At 32.1% G+C, this 18,838-nt stretch overlaps 1 protein-coding gene across 2 annotated transcripts in view; it reads left to right on the top strand.

Annotated features, from left to right (window-relative positions):
- LOC120414530 (uncharacterized) overlaps nt 1-18,838 on the top strand; it is a 60,801-nt gene that overhangs the window by 1,172 nt on the left and 40,791 nt on the right. For both annotated transcript variants that reach the window (XM_039575742.2, XM_052710065.1), the window contains exon 2: nt 240-479. The gene's annotated coding sequence lies outside the window, so the exon portion shown is untranslated. The remainder of the gene's footprint in view (nt 1-239; nt 480-18,838) is intronic.

Here is an 18,838-nt window from a genome sequence, read left to right as displayed (position 1 = left end):
GGAAGAGATGGAAAAGTTCGTTTTTAATCGCGCGAGGAAAGAGGAAAAATTCGCGACTCTGTTTTCAGCTTTGATAAAGATGTGTTCGTTTCTTTTGAGTATCGCGTGATTTATGAGGTTTAATAACAACTATTAGCATTTTTTATACTTTGTGTGAAGAAAACCTTTCAAGTGTTTGTTATTTTTTGCCGAAAAGTGCACATAATCGAGTTTTTATCTCCCTTTTCAAATATTTCTAGGTGGCAAACACGAAAAAATAGAGTAAAGCCTTGCGTTGTGTGTGGGCGGGTTTTTGGAAATTTTAGGAAGTGGCAGTGTGCGATTATTTTAAAATCAAGATAACAAAAAAGCAGTGAGCGGAAAAAAGCATTGAGGATTTGAGGGTCCCACCGCAGTCATCAGAGAGAGAGAGAGAGAAGGAGCGAGCGAGAGAGCAATATAAACCGACCAAGGATTACGGTGAATTGCTAAGTAAGAAGGTAAGTTTTGGGGTGCGAGGGAGCGGTTTAAAGCTATTTTGAAAAGTTATGATTATGGAGGTGTTGATAAGGTTGTATGATAAAATTGAGGAATTTAACACGGTTGCTAGTTTTATGATTATGACCAAAACAGTTGGAGAAACGCTTGATTTTTGTATGGAACTCTTCACAGATTTTTAATTTCTTTCACCTGTTAAGAAAATGATTGTGGATATGTTTTGTTTTGAAAAGCAAATCAGATGAAAATTGGAACAAATCCATTACTCACCAAACATTTCGGCGTTGTCGTGCTATCTTGTCGCACGTGAATTTTGGGCCAAATTAAGTTAAGAACTCCATTTTGTGCAGCTCTCAATGCATCACCTTTTGACCCTTACAGATCCCCAAAATTTGATTTCAATCTTGAGATTTTCAACAAAAACCGGTCACTTTTCATATGAAAAAGTTTCAATCTTGTCGGGCTGTTTGACACACCCTGGAAATTGATGTAAGTGGGAAAACTGCCTAAAGGGATTTCAGGTCAGAACGTGTTTGACACACGTACAAACCTACCTTAAACATTTGTTATTATAAATTGGAACTTCGGCAACCAAATTCAACCTAACCTCAGAACAATGCACAGAATGGTCAACCAAACAAAACTTGTTTGTTATTGTTTACATTGCGTGCTCTCGTTTTTGTTTATTCAAGGTCAAACACTAAAACGCGCTTTTCTCTGAATGTCAAAATGGCGAGCGGCAAGATAGGACGACAGCGTCGATATGATTTAAATTAAATTGCAAACTTGTTTTTTTTTTTCAATTTTGTCCCATGTCTTTCTTTTTATTGAGAAAGTAACTTTCAAACGATGTAATTCTAAGCAATAAATTGTTTCCACATTACTGCCCTCGGAATCCTTTCCCTTTAGTTCCACTCGTAGATCACAGCTCATAAAACAATTAAAATCTGCATCGATCTCCGCGAAGCATCCTCCATAAATTGGCCATTATCGAACCTTTTCATTAGGCTTGCGAGCAACGTGTGTGTGCAACAGAAGCAGAAGATCTCTTTCACTTCACTACCAGACCGTATAATCCGCAAATTGGCTCGATTATTTGAATATTAAAGCCCACTTCGTTCTCCTCAGATGGTTTCGGACGAGATAAGTTTGAGTTGAGTTTGTGAGAGATCGAAAGTGGAAACTGATCAGGGCTACTGTGAGATGCGATGGGTAGCTAAATGATAACGTTTTGATATGAGACGTCAGTATCAGTTAAGTTGGAGCAAATTGTTCGTTGCAGATTAGTTATTTCAGTTTTTTTTTATTAATCATTGGTTGAAATTCATGAAAATTAAAACATTTACGTTTTGGATTAAAAAAAAACGATATTAATAACTTATAAAAAAAAAATGCAATGTTTTGATAATTCTATAAAATGAGTCATTCTCCTTTAACTCACACAGTAGTTGCCCCAACCAATTTTTGATTTGAGCGAATCTTTGTTCTAATGGGAAATTTTGATCCACGCTTACGAATCCGATGTTCCTTTCATTTTTGAACACTCGAAAAAAGACGTGTTTGTCAATAATTTACAGTCTCAGATAAAAATTATGATGATATGAAAATTTAGTGTCAGAGGGACTTTAATGTAAAATGGGATGCCCATGGTGGCGTACACAAAATTCGTATTTTTCATTAAAAAAACAACATTACAAAAAATCTCGCTTACTTTTATAAAAGGTTCTATGAACATAGGAAACCCATGACGCACTGGTTGTTTTGAAAAAGTTTTCTAAAAATGATTTTAAAATCGTGAAATATGTTATTAAATGAAATTTTAATGATTTTTTTCGAATCTGCAATAAACCTGAAGGGCTTTTTTTAAATGGAACAAAAATTTCGTTTTAAAATTTAGTGTAAAGACACAAATTTCTGGGTTAAAAAAATGTTTTGCAAAGTTTTAAAGCGACATTAACAGTTTTGTTTATAAAAATGGGGTTTATTTGTAAACACTTTTGTAGACTAATATTACACTTTAAAAAACATCCATGCAAAGATATAAAAAAACACAAAGGTTTAAAATAAATATTTATGTCCCAAAAATTACTCATCTGGGATATTGTAGATTCAAAATGCAAAAAAAATATGCTTTTGATGACATCCACGATTTTTTTTAACAGTTTTATAAAGGTAAATGGCAGAAGTATTAAAGCTTTTTTGTATTTTTTCAATAAGAATTATTTTTTTAAATTACTTTGAGAACGCAAATTTTCATGCAAATCAAAACGGGTCAGACAACATTTTCTGATTTCGAGTGAGTTGTCAGAGAAAGACCCAAATGCTTGTTGGTTATAGTAAGTACAGTCCAGACTCGATTATCCGAAGCCTCGATTATCCGAAGTTTGAATATCTTAAGGTTTGTATGGGACTTCGAATAATCGAATCACGAACCAACAATTTTTTTTGTTTTTTTTTTCATTTTCTTGCATTTGACATTTTTTTTCATTTTCTTGCATTTGACATCAAATTCGAGTTCTACGTCCATATTTTATTAATTTTTTTGTCATATTTGATTGCCTATTAAATAATAAAATGCATTTTTTTAGTATTTTGTCTCGGCCATATTGGCCGCCATCTTGAATTTTAAAATTCTGGATCACTTAGGCGTAGCTTAGGGGTCATACTTAAGCTCGACAATCAAAAATAGGAAAACGAAAAAAAGGGATTCAATTATCCGAAGAATTTCCGAAAACTGTATATCGGATTATCATCAAAATGGTTTTTCCATTTTCGATTGAAATTAAATTTTTCTAACAATATTTTTTTTAACTGTTGGTTTGAAGTGACTCATTTTGACGTTTGATTAAGCACCAAAATCAATCTTGAATTGAAATGTTTTTGATACTTGTCTAATTTTTCCTTGATTGAATTATTGTTTTTGATAATTTGCTAAATTTTGGATCGTTTTGTATAGAAATTGGAAAAAAAAACATAATTAACTTTTTGATTGTGATTTAATTTCCTTGTTTAAAACAAGAATTCTAATGTATTCAGTCATTAATTTTGCCTGTTTATATTGTAATACAATACATAAATTGATCATAAATCTTAATTACAGTCGACACTCTGGTTGTCGATCTTCTCGATCTCAATACTGCTCCATCTACCGATGACGATGCACGAATGATGAACTCTTGTACATGGAAAATCGACACAAAATATTAGATTTTTAAAGAGAATTGAGAGAAAGTCAAAATGATATTTTGCTTCAAGTTCTCTCTAAAATGCCCTTTTAAATAAATAATAATCATGCATGATTTCTCGTTTTGCATTGACGCGCTCGTTTTTAAACTAACCAGTGAAAAGCAGAACAATTCACATCAGTCTCTTTTAAACGTCCCTTTGAAAACTATACATGTCATTTCAATATCGTCGTTTTAATAACTTAGTTTTAAGCGTACCTGAATGTAAAACTATTATTTTCATTTAATTACAAATTATGGGCTTACTTAGGAAAGTACGTAACTTACGGTCGTCATTTACAATCAACTTAAAAAAATTGCTGGGCTGATATACGTCAAGTTTCTAATTTGATTACTTTTCCATTGATTGATCAGATTCATTTACATTGATTCAAATTCCTAAGCAAAGTACAATTTTCTAATTTGAGTGATTGTGGATAGCCCATCTGCTCCAACCTTCCATCGGATGAGGAAGTAAAATGTCAGTCCCGGCCTTGGTTGTTAGGCCGTTAAGTCATTCCAGGTGTAGGAGTCGTCTCCATGCCATAAGTACAAACAACACACCAAACCAAGCCTACTCCGGTGGAATCACTGGCGGCGGTTGGACTCGCAATCCAAAGGTCGTCAGTTCAAACACTGGGGTGGAAGGTTCCTTGGAGTAGAAAGAGGTTTGGGTGCTCTCCCCATTCAAGCCTTCGGACTCCTAGGTTCGAGCAGAAACTTGCAATAGAGACCACAAAAGACCCGGGGGTCGTTAATGTGGATGGTTTGATTTTTGATTTTTTGGATAGCCCATTATTCTTTTTCAATCAATGGAAAACTAAATTCAATTTAAAAATATATTTATATTTAATTAAAGTAAACTAACTATTACTGTGCATACTGCCGCTCTAATCGAGTCCGTCCCATATGTAAAAACAGCAAGCCGAGAAAAACGCAAGTCAATTTTGTCCCGCCCATAAGGCTACGTGTTAGGAATTTACGAAAAAGTGGAATTTGCTACGGTTTTCTAGAATAAACTACTAAGTTCACATGATTTTGAACCAAACTGCATCATTAACTCAAAATTTACGAAATTACATATGGGACGGACTTGATTTGAGCGGCAGCATAGTAAAAATAAAAATCGGAATAAAAATAGTCACATATGAAACGCATTTTCTATCGTTTTCAGTTGATTGCCTTTCCTTTTCTTTTTACATATTTGAGCTTTATATGTTTGTAGCTCAAGCAACAAGCTTATTTCTACTTTAAATGATCAACCCTTTTTAATGTGTCATATTTGTAAAGAGGCTTACCTTAAACAATCTCTGCTGTTAAAAAAATGTAATATTTGAATTTTTTTTTATGTTCTAGTCAATATTGAATAAATTAATTTCAAACTATCAAATTAAACTGATAAAAAATAGTATGTAGAAATCAGGAAAAATTAAACTAATCTTAATATGAACAATATAGTAAGTTAAATTACTACACGCAAAAAAGTCCGTTCCCGTAAACGTGAACAACGTACCATGAAAATGGAAACAAAGCAAATTTTATGATAAGATTTTGCACCGTGAACAAATGCATGTTTGCAATCGATTTTCATGAACGTTTGTTCACGAAAAACCATAACGCCTGGTCTGGTTACGTTTTTCCTGCCCCCGTAATCATAAACATCGTTCATGGTAACAGGAAACAAATCATACATTTGTTCACGCTCATGCGAACAAAAAGCATGAATTTGTGGGCGTAGCCATAGCTTTGAAACAGAGACGAAGAACGTTCAGAAAACATTTAACGGGAAAGTGACAGTTGTAGGGTATCATTCACTTATTACGTGACGAACTATTTAATTCTGGCTCCGTACCGATTTAGTTTTCTACAGTCAGTTATTCGGATGGCAAAATTAGATAATTTAACCGATTTTGGAATTTTTGCCCGCAAATGACAAATACCGGGAACCTGCCCAATTCGAAGGCAGCCAACGGACCCTGAACCAACCTGGCCACTCCGGAACGGGTCACCGGTTACCGGTGGCCACCTGGGGACACTTCGGAATTAGCAAGAAACCCTGTCATGTGACGTATCAAAATTCTTCAAATTAAAAACTGTGACCGTTTTAAGTGATACCAATGTCCGCTGGCCCAACTTGGCCACTCCGGAACGGGTCACCGGTTACCGATGGCCACTTGGGGACACTTCGGAATTTGCAAGGAACCCTGTCATGTGACGTATCAAAATTCTTCAAATTAAAAACTGTGGCCGTTTTAAGTGATACCAATGTCCGCTGGCCCAACCTGGCCACTCCGGAACGGGTCACCGGTTACCGGTGGCCACTTGGGGACACTTCGGAATTAGCAAGAAACCCTGTCATGTGACGTATCAAAATTCTTCAAATTAAAAACTGTGACCGTTTTAAGTGATACCAATGTCCGCTGGCCCAACCTGGCCACTCCGGAACGGGTCACCGGTTACCGATGGCCACTTGGGGACACTTCGGAATTTGCAAGGAACCCTGTCATGTGACGTATCAAAATTCTTCAAATTAAAAACTATGACCATTACAAGTGATACCAATGTCCGCTGGCCCAACCTGGCCACTCCGGAACGGGTCACCGGTTACCGATGGCCACTTGGGGACACTTCGGAATTTGCAAGGAACCATGTCATGTGACGTATCAAAATTCTTCAAATTAAAAACTGTGACCGTTTTAAGTGATACCAATGTCCGCTGGCTCAACCTGGTTACTCCGGAACGGGTCACCGGATACCGGTGGCCACTTGGGGACACTTCGGAATTTGCAAGGAACCATGTCATGTGACGTATCAAAATTCATTAAATTAAAAACAGTGACCGTTTTAAGTGATACCAATGTCCTCTGGCCAAACCTGGCCACTCCGGAACGGGTCACCGGTTATCAGGGCCACTTGGGGACACTTCGGAATTTGCAAGGAACCCTGTCATGTGACGTATCAAAATTCTTCAAATTAAAAACTATGACCATTACAAGTGATACTAATGTCCGCTGGCCCAACCTGGCCACTCCGGAACGGGTCACCGGTTACCGGTGGCCACTTGGGGACACTTCGGAATTTGCAAGGAACCCCGTCATGTGACGTATCAAAATTCTTGAAAACAAAAACTATGACCAGTTAAAATGATAGCTCTAGCACCACCTGGCCACTTCGTAATTTGCAAGGAACCATGTCATGTAACGTATCAAAGTTCTTCAAATTCAAAAATACAAAAATACAAAAATACAAAAATACAAAAATACAAAAATACAAAAATACAAAAATACAAAAATACAAAAATACAAAAATACAAAAATACAAAAATACAAAAATACAAAAATACAAAAATACAAAAATACAAAAATACAAAAATACAAAAATACAAAAATACAAAAATACAAAAATACAAAAATACAAAAATACAAAAATACAAAAATACAAAAATACAAAAATACAAAAATACAAAAATACAAAAATACAAAAATACAAAAATACAAAAATACAAAAATACAAAAATACAAAAATACAAAAATACAAAAATACAAAATACAAAAATACAAAAATACAAAAATACAAAAATACAAAAATACAAAAATACAAAAATACAAAAATACAAAAATACAAAAATACAAAAATACAAAAATACAAAAATACAAAAATACAAAAATACAAAAATACAAAAATACAAAAATACAAAAATACAAAAATACAAAAATACAAAAATACAAAAATACAAAAATACAAAAATACAAAAATACAAAAATACAAAAATACAAAAATACAAAAATACAAAAATACAAAAATACAAAAATACAAAAATACAAAAATACAAAAATACAAAAATACAAAAATACAAAAATACAAAAATACAAAAATACAAAAATACAAAAATACAAACATACAAAAATACAAAAATACAAAAATACAAAAATATAAAAATACAAAAATACAACAATACAAAAATACAAAAATACAAGAACACAAAAATACAAAAATACAAAAATACAAAAATACAAAAATACAAAAATACAAAAATACAAAAATACAAAAATACAAAAATACAAAAATACAAAAATACAAAAATACAAAAATACAAAAATACAAAAATACAAAAATACAAAAATACAAAAATACAAAAATACAACAATACAAAAATACAAAAATACAAAAATACAAAAATACAAAAATACAAAAATACAAAAATACAAAAATACAAAAATATAAAAATACAAAAATACAAAAATACAAAAATACAAAAATACAAAAATACAAAAATACAAAAATACAAAAATACAAAAATACAAAAATACAAAAATACAAAAATACAAAAATACAAAAATACAAAAATACAAAAATACAAAAATACAAAAATACAAAAATACAAAAATACAAAAATACAAAAATACAAAAATACAAAAATACAAAAATACAAAAATACAAAAATACAAAAATACAAAAATACAAAAATACAAAAATACAAAAATGCAAAAATACAAAAATACAAAAATACAAAAATGCAAAAATGCAAAAATACAAAAATACAAAAATGCAAAAATACAAAAATACAAAAATACAAAAATACAAAAATACAAAAATACAAAAATAAAAAAATACAAAAATACAAAAATACAAAAATACAAAAATACAAAAATACAAAAATACAAAAATACAAAAATACAAAAATACAAAAATACAAAAATACAAAAATACAAAAATACAAAAATACAAAAATACAAAAATACAAAAATACAAAAATACAAAAATACAAAAATACAAAAATACAAAAATACAAAAATACAAAAATACAAAAATACAAAAATACAAAAATACAAAAATACAAAAATACAAAAATACAAAAATGTAAAAATGCAAAAATACAAAAATACAAAAATACAAAAATACAAAAATACAAAAATACAAAAATACAAAAATACAAAAATACAAAAATACAAAAATACAAAAATACAAAAATACAAAAATACAAAAATACAAAAATACAAAAATACAAAAATACAAAAATACAAAAATACAAAAATACAAAAATACAAAAATACAAAAATACAAAAATACAAAAATACAAAAATACAAAAATACAAAAATACAAAAATACAAAAATACAAAAATACAAAAATACAAAAATACAAAAATACAAAAATACAAAAATACAAAAATACAAAAATACAAAAATACAAAAATACAAAAATACAAAAATACAAAAATACAAAAATACAAAAATACAAAAATACAAAAATACAAAAATACAAAAATACAAAAATACAAAAATACAAAAATACAAAAATACAAAAATACAAAAATACAAAAATACAAAAATACAAAAATACAAAAATACAAAAATACAAAAATACAAAAATACAAAAATACAAAAATACAAAAATACAAAAATACAAAAATACAAAAATACAAAAATACAAAAATACAAAAATACAAAAATGCAAAAATACAAAAATACAAAAATACAAAAATACAAAAATACAAAAATACAAAAATACAAAAATACAAAAATACAAAAATACAAAAATACAAAAATACAAAAATACAAAAATACAAAAATACAAAAATACAAAAATACAAAAATACAAAAATACAAAAATACAAAAATACAAAAAAAACAAAAATACAAAAATCTTGAGTTTTATGATTTTTTTGCATTTCTTTAATTTGTTGAATTTCTTGAATTTCTTGAATTTCTTGAATTTCTTGAATTTCTTGAATTTCTTGAATTTCTTGAATTTCTTGAATTTCTTGAATTTCTTGAATTTCTTGAATTCAAGTTTTTACTTGAATTTCTTGAATTTCTTGAATTTCTTGAATTTCTTGAATTTCTTAAATTACTTGAATTTCTTGAATTTCTTGAATTTCTTGAATTTCTTGAATTTCTTGAATTTCTTGTATTTTTTTGAATTTCTTGAATTTCTTGAATTTCTTGAATTTCTTGAATTTCTTGAATTTCTTGAATTTATTGAATTTCTTGAATTTCTTGAATTTCTTGAATTTCTTGAATTTCTTGAATTTCTTGAATTTCTTGAATTTCTTGAATTTCTTGAATTTCTTGAATTTCTTGAATTTCTTGAATTTATTGAATTTCTTGAATTTATTGAATTTCTTGAATTTCTTGAATTTCTTGAATTTCTTGAATTTCTTGAATTTCTTGAATTTCTTGAATTTCTTGAATTTTTTGAGTTTCTTGAATTTCTTGAATTTCTTGAATTTCTTGAATTTCTTGAATTTCTTGAATTTCTTGAATTTCTTGAATTTCTTGAATTTCTTGAATTTCTTGAATTTCTTGAATTCAAGTTTTTACTTGAATTTCTTGAATTTCTTGAATTTCTTGAATTTCTTGAATTTCTTAAATTACTTGAATTTCTTGAATTTCTTGAATTTCTTGAATTTCTTGAATTTCTTGAATTTCTTGAACTTCTTGAATTTCTTGAATTTCTTGAATTTATTGAATTTCTTGAATTTCTTGAATTTCTTGTATTTTTTTGAATTTCTTGAATTTCTTGAATTTCTTGAATTTCTTGAATTTCTTGAATTTCTTGAATTTCTTGAATTTCTTGAATTTCTTGAATTTCTTGAATTTCTTGAATTTCTTGAATTTATTAAATTTCTTGAATTTCTTGAATTTCTTGTATTTTTTTGAATTTCTTGAATTTCTTGAATTTCTTGAATTTCTTGAATTCAAGTTTTTACTTGAATTTCTTGAATTTCTTTAATTACTTGATTTAATTGAATAACTTGAATTCAAGTTCTTACTTGAATTTATTGATTTACTTGAATTACATGAATTACATGAATTACCTAAATTACTTGAATTACATGAATTACATGAATTATATGAATAACTTGAATTACTTTAATTACTTGAATAACTTGAATTACTTGAAAAACTTGGAATGTACTTGAATTTATCAAAATTCTTAAAATGTTTGAAATACCCCTCCAACCCAAGACCCCCTACCTGTGTTGCTTTCGCCATACTAAATTTCATCCCTCCTCCCAAAAAAAAAAACACATACTTGAGTCCTTGTGGTAAATGGCCCCTCACAATACTTACCAGAACTACCCGCCCCAGAAGCCGAACGTCGAAATCCACTTACAAAACTACAACATTGATTGTAAATCAAACTTTTTTCGATAATCTCTTTAAAAAAAAATAAACAAATTAATTTCACCAATCAGCTGGTCAGCACGTCAAAACTTGTTTGTTTTGTTTCCAAGCGTTACTGGTCGACTTTGAAAAAGTAACGCAACTTATCGTCTTTAAACACGGATCACAGCGTCGTGAACTAGTTCATAACTTTATGAAGTGCATATCATGATTTCATGATTTTTGTACCATGATTTCATGAATTTGTTCACGTTTCCATGAACACGTTTGTTTGCTTAATTCGTGATTTTTTGTTCATGGCTACGGGAACGCTTTTTTTTGCGTGTATAAAGAATTCCAAAAAAAGCTTTTTGTGTTCATAATTTGATTGACTTACAAACTTATCCACTAGAATTCATCACCTTCTCCTCCTCCCCTCAACTGTTTACGCATGGTTCACCAATCTTCTTTTCGTTTTCGCGTTTATGTTTATGCTTTCCTTCCACCTCCTCAGGTGGTGGAATTTTTGCGGGGGTGGTGGTGGCACCGAGAAATGGCTACTTTTGCTTTCGAAACAATTCCTCGCTGCTACATGCCGGAATTGGATCGGTTCTGGTTTTCTACACACGGGGCTCTGCCTCACACGGGGGAGTGGTGAGTGAGTGATGATCGGTTTGCAGGCACTCTTCTCTGCACTATCTCTGCGAAGACACATCTTGCATGAAGAAGAAAAAAAAAGCTGCAGAAGGGAAAAGTGGAAAATCTGTTCAATCAGCGAAACAGCGTTTTTCTTCTACTTCTTTCAAGTGGAAAGAAGAGAAAAATCAGCGAACGTTCATGTAATTTTGCATACTTTTTAGTTGTCTTGCCGCTCTTCTTTGAGGTTATGTATGGGGCATTTTCCTTGGCAAAACGTTTTGGGTTTCGTTTATGCAAATAAAGCAGATGCAACTCTTTTCCCCCCACAGAGTACACAAAACAACATCAACTTTAGGATTGCGATCACGTCAAAACACGGCCAAACAGCAAACAAAAAAAAGTGGAGCTTCGATTCGATTCGACTGCAATTTGATTACGACGACGAAAGAGCGCCACCAACCATGGGGCGAGCAAAGTTCGATACACCGCAAATTGTTTCGTCACACACCGACCGAAGAGAGCATAGAAAAAGCTCATCACCCTCCTCCCCCTCCTGGGAGGGGTGGGGGTCTTGATGTGGGTCAGTTCGATGAATGTGTGTGTGTGTGTTTGTGGTCAACATGCGGCGATAATGGATGTTTTTCGAAGTAATTGAGATTCGATTTCGGCATTGTTGGTGTTTTTTTTTGTGTGTGGAATTGATCAGATGTTTGTTTTGATGATCATGGGGGAGTATTTAATTGCTCATTTTCTTATGTAATATATAATTAAAAATAAAGCATTTAATGATCATCAGTTATTTGTTGTAAATTTTTAGGCATTCGCGTTTCTTAAAGAATTCAAGTTTATCTATCTTGATTGAATGTAGGAATAAAGGGATTTTTTTCTATAAAATAATCAAGGAGCATTTTTTTTTTAATTTTGAACAAATTTTCAATATTTATCTAATTAGACCTTTTATAGAAGGTTTCAGAAAAATAAGTATGAGAATTCCCAACTTGAATTCTTGAAGCTAAATTCACATCAGAAGACAACCATCAAATTCAGATTCCACTTTTCCGTCTTGTCAGCAAAACCAGCTCAAAACAATAAAACCTCACAAAAAAATGTCTCCACGGCGAATGCTTCCTCTCACTCTCGACAAACTGACTGGAAACCAGATCAACACTTGGAACAACATCAACCTGACAACAACTTGACAAGTTACGACCTGTATGTGTGTGTATGTGTGTGTTATTACTGCTGACAAGGACGTTCCACATTTTGCTACCGCGTGAACGTCGTCGTCGCCGCCGCCACCGCCCCTCGAACAAGGCACTTAAACGCAAGAATGTTTGTGTGAACGTATGTAAACGAGACATTTGAAACTTGAAACAACAATTTATGGCAGACATTCCTTTCCGACTGAGTAAAAAAAAACAAAACAAAACGAGTCAAAAATAGTGCTTAGTGATGCAAGTTAAGTAAAAGTACGTGATATAGTTTAGTATTTCAAAATTTAACTCTTGTTATAGCAAGCGTCAACTCTTCTCAGGATCGTTAATCAACGAATTTGGCAACCCCCTGTTTGGCCATCGTTAATACTGATTGGTAAATTGTAACCGTCCGACCAGAGCTAGCCATCCAACCGGCCAGGTAGTTCCAAAAAAGGAAATCGATTTTTAATTACGCGGCGTCGTCCGTTTTACGGGGGAAAACGTTGAACCAAAACACTAGCTGGCTAGCTGGTTGGTACTGGCAGATCGCACGTGGTCTAATTAAGGTGCAACTTACCGCCCTCCTAAGCGTGACTAAGCCGTCCTATAGGTTTGAGCGCTGTACTTTTCAATGATTGCTTATTTGACGTTTTGGTGAGTTTAAAATTGTTTTTTTTTTCATTTTTAGTAGAAAAATTATAAATATTTTCTAATTAAAAGTAATATCAAGCTTGGTTGGTAAATAAAACGAAAATGATGCAAAATTCTCCCAAGAATTAGCCAATTTATTTTTTTTACGGTCAAATAACACAAAAATAATTAAAACACTCGTATCTTCAGAACGGATCGATTTGGTGTCTGCGGCAAATTTGTAAGTATTTGTCTTCCCAATTATCTTAATTTATTTGTTTGTACTTTTAAATTTTAGAAAAAAAATATGTTTTAGGGAACTTAAAAAATATTCTTTTTATGCTAGATTTAAGGATGGTGCAAAATTTGGTACCTTCGCGATTTTTTTTAAAGCTGATGATTTAGAAAAAAAGAACTGCCGCAATTTTGTTTTGCAATTATAGGCATTTTTAGCAAAAAAAATATATTTTAATTTCTCTTAACCCCTGCAAAAAAATTTAAAACGAGTAAAAAAAACATCTAATATTTTAATTCTAATATTTTATTATCCATGTCAAAAATTAAACTTTTGTGACATTTTGTGCTTTTTTTCAAACAAAATGTTGAAACTATGAAATCAAGTCAAACATTATAAAATGTTTAAAACCATATTTTGATGTTTTAAAATATTAGGCTTGTTTTAAAATTCGGAATTATTTTTTATTAAAAAGACAAAAAAATAAAATTTGACAAAACTGTAATTTTTTAACATTTAAAAACGTTCAAATAATTTCTTAGATAGCATCATAACAAAGTGAAGGCAATTTAGGTGACACTGAGAAATATTCGTTTTTCACTAAATTTGAGCTTGAAAGGAGGATGTTTCCCGGCAATCAGCAATCCGATCAACAAATTATCAAAAAGAATATTGTCGGAAATTTTATCAGCTTTTTGAAAATATTTTTTGCTTGGTTTGTTATCTTTAATTAAATATTTTTAAATTGTTAAGTGCTGTAAAGCCCAACTTTATAGATCCCATTTGAGTGCTGAAAAGTAGAAACAAGGACTCTAATACCAAGTATTTGACTATTGGACCAATATTAATGTTTAAAACTAAGATTTTTGGGAAATTTTCTGATTCCTCTGATAAAAACGTTACTTAATCCCCCCTTAGGTGGTTGGTGCCTTCCTCACATTAAGAGGGTAATGCTATCCAAAATAGGTACAAAAGGGCGGACCTTTCAGTGTTCTATCAACTTGCTTCATTATTCATACCATCAGATTGGGTAGTCAGATCTTCACAATTCAGGGCACTTAAGTGCGTTAACTTTTGATAGGGTTGCCAGATCTTCAATCTTTTGAACTCGTTGGAAAGGTCTTTCGAATACCTTTCTAAAAATGTATAACATGGTTGGGTTTCTTACAAAAATCACCCTTTTTACAATCTTCCGGACTTTTGTTGAAATCGTTTTTCTAGCATAACTTTTGAAGTACTAAACTTTATAATTGATGGGACTTATGGGACCCCAAGACGGATCGAATGAGACCAAAACGGTCCAAATCGGTTCAGTCAGTGCCGAGATAATCCAGTGCAAATTTTTTTGATCAACATCCCACCACATACAGACATTTGCTCATAATTATACATGAAGGTGGGTCTAGGAAGTCAAATTAAGAATTTCGTTTTTCGAGTGATTTTATAGCCTCTCCTCCTAAGGTGAGGAAGGCATAGGAATATTTTTTTTCGGAGTTTATTAGTATTGATATAAATCGCAATATTAAAATACTTATTTGGTTTCACATGTTTTTCTCGTTTAGAAATTTAGTCAAAAACGTTTTAATAACTAATTCGATTTTCTGGAAAAACTTTTTTTTCAATTTGTCCTCTAAGTAAAAAAAATGTCATAAATATTTTTAAAGTATGAATCAAAGAATGATTTCAAAAAATGGCTATATTTTGACAAGGACAATAAGTTGATTGTTCCATTCTAAAGATACATAATTTAATTGTATAAGCACCTGTCAAACTTGTTTAGAAACTTGTATATGATGCAAAATATGCTAGGACAGGCTTCCACATTTTTTCTGCAAAATAAAAAATTATAAAAATAATACCAAAAAAGAATACCAAAATCTGAAGGATTCAAAGTAATCATTTGATTTTTTTCTATTAATATTGTTTTAAGTAAAAAAAAAACGGAATCGACGTAACACCTTATAATGTGGCCCTCTTAAACCTTGCGGTTTCGTCAACGGATCCACAGGCGTGTATCGTTCTTTTTGCGACAAGACTCCGCCTCCCGGGTCTCCTAAGTGTGAAGGTATGGCACGGGGAGAGGGCACCGAATACCTATAATAACACTTAGAATTGTTTTAAGTAAAGTAAGCGTAAAATTCGATTTTAAAAAGTTGAATTGTTTAAATGTTATTTTAATACCATTATTATTGTAAAAATGTTAGACGATTTATAACAATGTTGAGTACGCCAACTCTCTACAGTGATGTGCTAGAACTCGTCAAAATATTATTTTTTAAAATAGATGTTAATCAGCCGGACCCTAAGATGACAGATTTCGTGAGTTGCGCGTATTCACCAACAGAAGGCCTGTGGGCCTCGTCGGAGTCCAACCATTAAATACGCCACTCAAAATTTGCATGGGAAACGTTTTTTTCGTGACGGCATTCGCGGCACGCTCACTTCAACTGTTCTAGAATAATATTTGATCGTGGCGTATCTCTAAACAAGTCTTTTAAGAAAATGATTCCAGACTACTTATTTTGTCGTTTTAAACCGAAACAAGGAAAAAACTATATTTATTTAAACAATTTGCCATTTTCAAAAGTTTGGCTAGATAATATCGAAGGCCGCCATCTTAGGCCCACTGGGCCCAGAAAAAGAGGTACGCTCAGTTTGTATGGGAGCTGTCAACATGCTCCCGGGCTGATGTTAATGCGTCATCAACTTTTAAATTATTTGATTTGTTTCGATCTGATTTGTTTGGCCGTATATTTATAGATCATTTTATCAACATGAAGTTTAAATAAGTGTGCTTTGATTTTGAGTGCGGAAACATGCCAAAATTTCAAAAATGACATGAAATTTACAGCTAAAGGTTACAAAAATTAAAAAAAAAAACAAAAGATAAAAAATTAAACACATTCTACTAACACAAGGTAAGTGCAAAGTAAGTAATTTCACAATGGAGTTGCAAAAAGTAATTTTCTATTGAAAATTTGATTTTGCATCTAAACATGAATTTTCAATTAGGACGAAAATATGAGCGATTTTTACATAAATCATTTTTTCTTTTTAAAAAATCATTCCAATTTTTTTTCGTGAACTTTTTTTTTCAATAATTCAAGTTTTTGTGAAGCAAAGTCATATAAATCTGCCAGAGATTTTTTTCAGGGTACAATTATTTTCTGAAAAGTCTTAATCATACCCTGTAACATTGCCGAAGACACTAAATCTATCATAAAATCCCTTCTCAAGATACATATTTTTGAATATTCCAAAATTGTTTGAAGACTCGTATAAAAAAATAATGATGCAAATTTTTGACATAAGGACAAATCAAAAATACAAAAAAAATAAATCAGGAAAAATTGGCGATTTCTAGAGAATTATTCTAGTACCAAGTATTCGACAATTCAAATACTTTTTGCCTTTAAATTCTTTTTTACTCTTGTTAGTGCATACAATTCAAGTGAAAGTTGTGATTAGATAACTTAACTTTGCTAGACACTGTGCGATTTATTTGTGTTTCGTTAGTGTCTCATATTGATATTCTGTATTCAGCAATGCTTGTTCATGAATTTAACTGATTTTTCACCGTGTGATGCATTTAACACGTAGAAAAATCAGTTAAAAGATTCCTGAACAAGCATTTATGAAATTCTTAATGAAATTCGGTAAGTTTTGAAAAAAAAAATCATGAATGTTTGTTCTCGATTTTGGGAACTTATTTTTCTCCGTGTTTTTTCTAAGACAAAGCCAAGTCGATGAATAAAAAATTTCATGGTGAATCTTAAATTTCATGGTGAAATTCATATCAAATTGAATAAAAATGTTATTGGGAAAGAACAAATTGCACAATCAACATTTTAGTAATTATCAAAAAGAACTTACACAATTTTAAATACAAAACTTCACACAAAAGACATTCATGCCATCATCACCACGACCAAAACAGCCGAAAATGGTAAGCGGTTTCGCTTTCGCAGAGTACGTGTTTGTTCGGTTTTGTTTTGTTCACCAAGTACGCCCCACAACCTTATGGTATGGTAAGGCACCCCCTTTTAGGCTATAGGGTTAGCCATTACGGGCCAGGCTCATAGGGTAATAACTGTCTTGCGCTAATAATGCAAAACCTGGGCTTCAATTTCAAGTTTCGCGCCAGCACACGCTCGTAATGTTTGTAAACAGACCGGCTTTGAAGGCTGCGAGGTGGTGAAGTGGGGAAATTGGTTCCGAAAAATGATGATGGTGAAGTTTACCAATCAAAACTGAACCTGTAATTTTTCTCGGTGCAACTGGTAAGGGGTCGTGCGGAATTGAAGGTTTGGAGTGATTTTTGATGTTCGCCTGATGAGGCAGAGATTGATTTGAGTTTGAATTCAACAGGTTGTAATGACAATTAAGGGTTGTGAATGATATTAAAAATAGAAGAAACGGTATCAATGTCTTGCAGTCAACCGATTTCTTGGTTCGACGACACCGACAAATCGCTGTTGCGTGAGAGGTACTTTGTCACAACAGACTTGAATTGCCGCTAAACGGCTGAACGCAATGCCGGAAACGCCTCACGAAGTCACGATGGAACGCGCCCTACGTATACCACCGTAGCCAAACATTAAGCGTGACGTCTATTGGTAAATATTTGTCCAACCAGCAAATGACAACGAAACCAAGAGGCGTTAGGAATGGTAAGCGTCTTCAAAAGATCTTGAATTTAAAGGTTTCGATAAAGTATGAAGATCTCCATCGAATTCAACCATCAGCTGAAACCGAACCAACCTTAAGCTATTGACACAACTGACTGCACTTTCTTCTTGTAAGCTTCGTCAGTGTCAGAGTCAGCGATGCCCAGAACAAGCTCTCCGCGTACTTCTCTCACTGTAGGTACATAAGTGGCCCAGTTTCTCGATGATCAAGCATCAACTGCGAGCAATTGCTCACGAAGAAAGCCACCACTTTTCCCCCCTAACCAAAGCAGCAGCTTCGACTTAAGCCAGATTAATACCTGCCATGTTAGTTTCACTTCCATGTAGGCCTCAACCAACTACAGCGCAACCACCTACAACCCAACTCTAGTTGCAACCTAACTCTTTGGCCAGGAACCAAACCAACAGTTCGAATGCACGCACCGTCCGAGAAAGCGGAGTTGGTTAGATGTGCACCTGTGCGAAACGGGCGGTGGAAACCGATTCCTGAAGATCGTAGCGTTGCAGGCACGGCGTTATTAGCAAACCTGAAGGTGGACATTCGTCATTTTTGATGCGAGTTGTATAAATATGAACGAATGGTTTGCACCACACACACACACCTTGTTTCGATGGGAATCCGCGTAACGCGCGAAATTAAT

The sequence above is a fragment of the Culex pipiens genome, chromosome 3 (genome assembly GCF_016801865.2).
Source record: "Culex pipiens pallens isolate TS chromosome 3, TS_CPP_V2, whole genome shotgun sequence".
Classification (NCBI taxonomy): Eukaryota; Metazoa; Arthropoda; class Insecta; order Diptera; family Culicidae; genus Culex; species Culex pipiens.
This window is presented reverse-complemented; position numbering and strand designations above follow the sequence as displayed.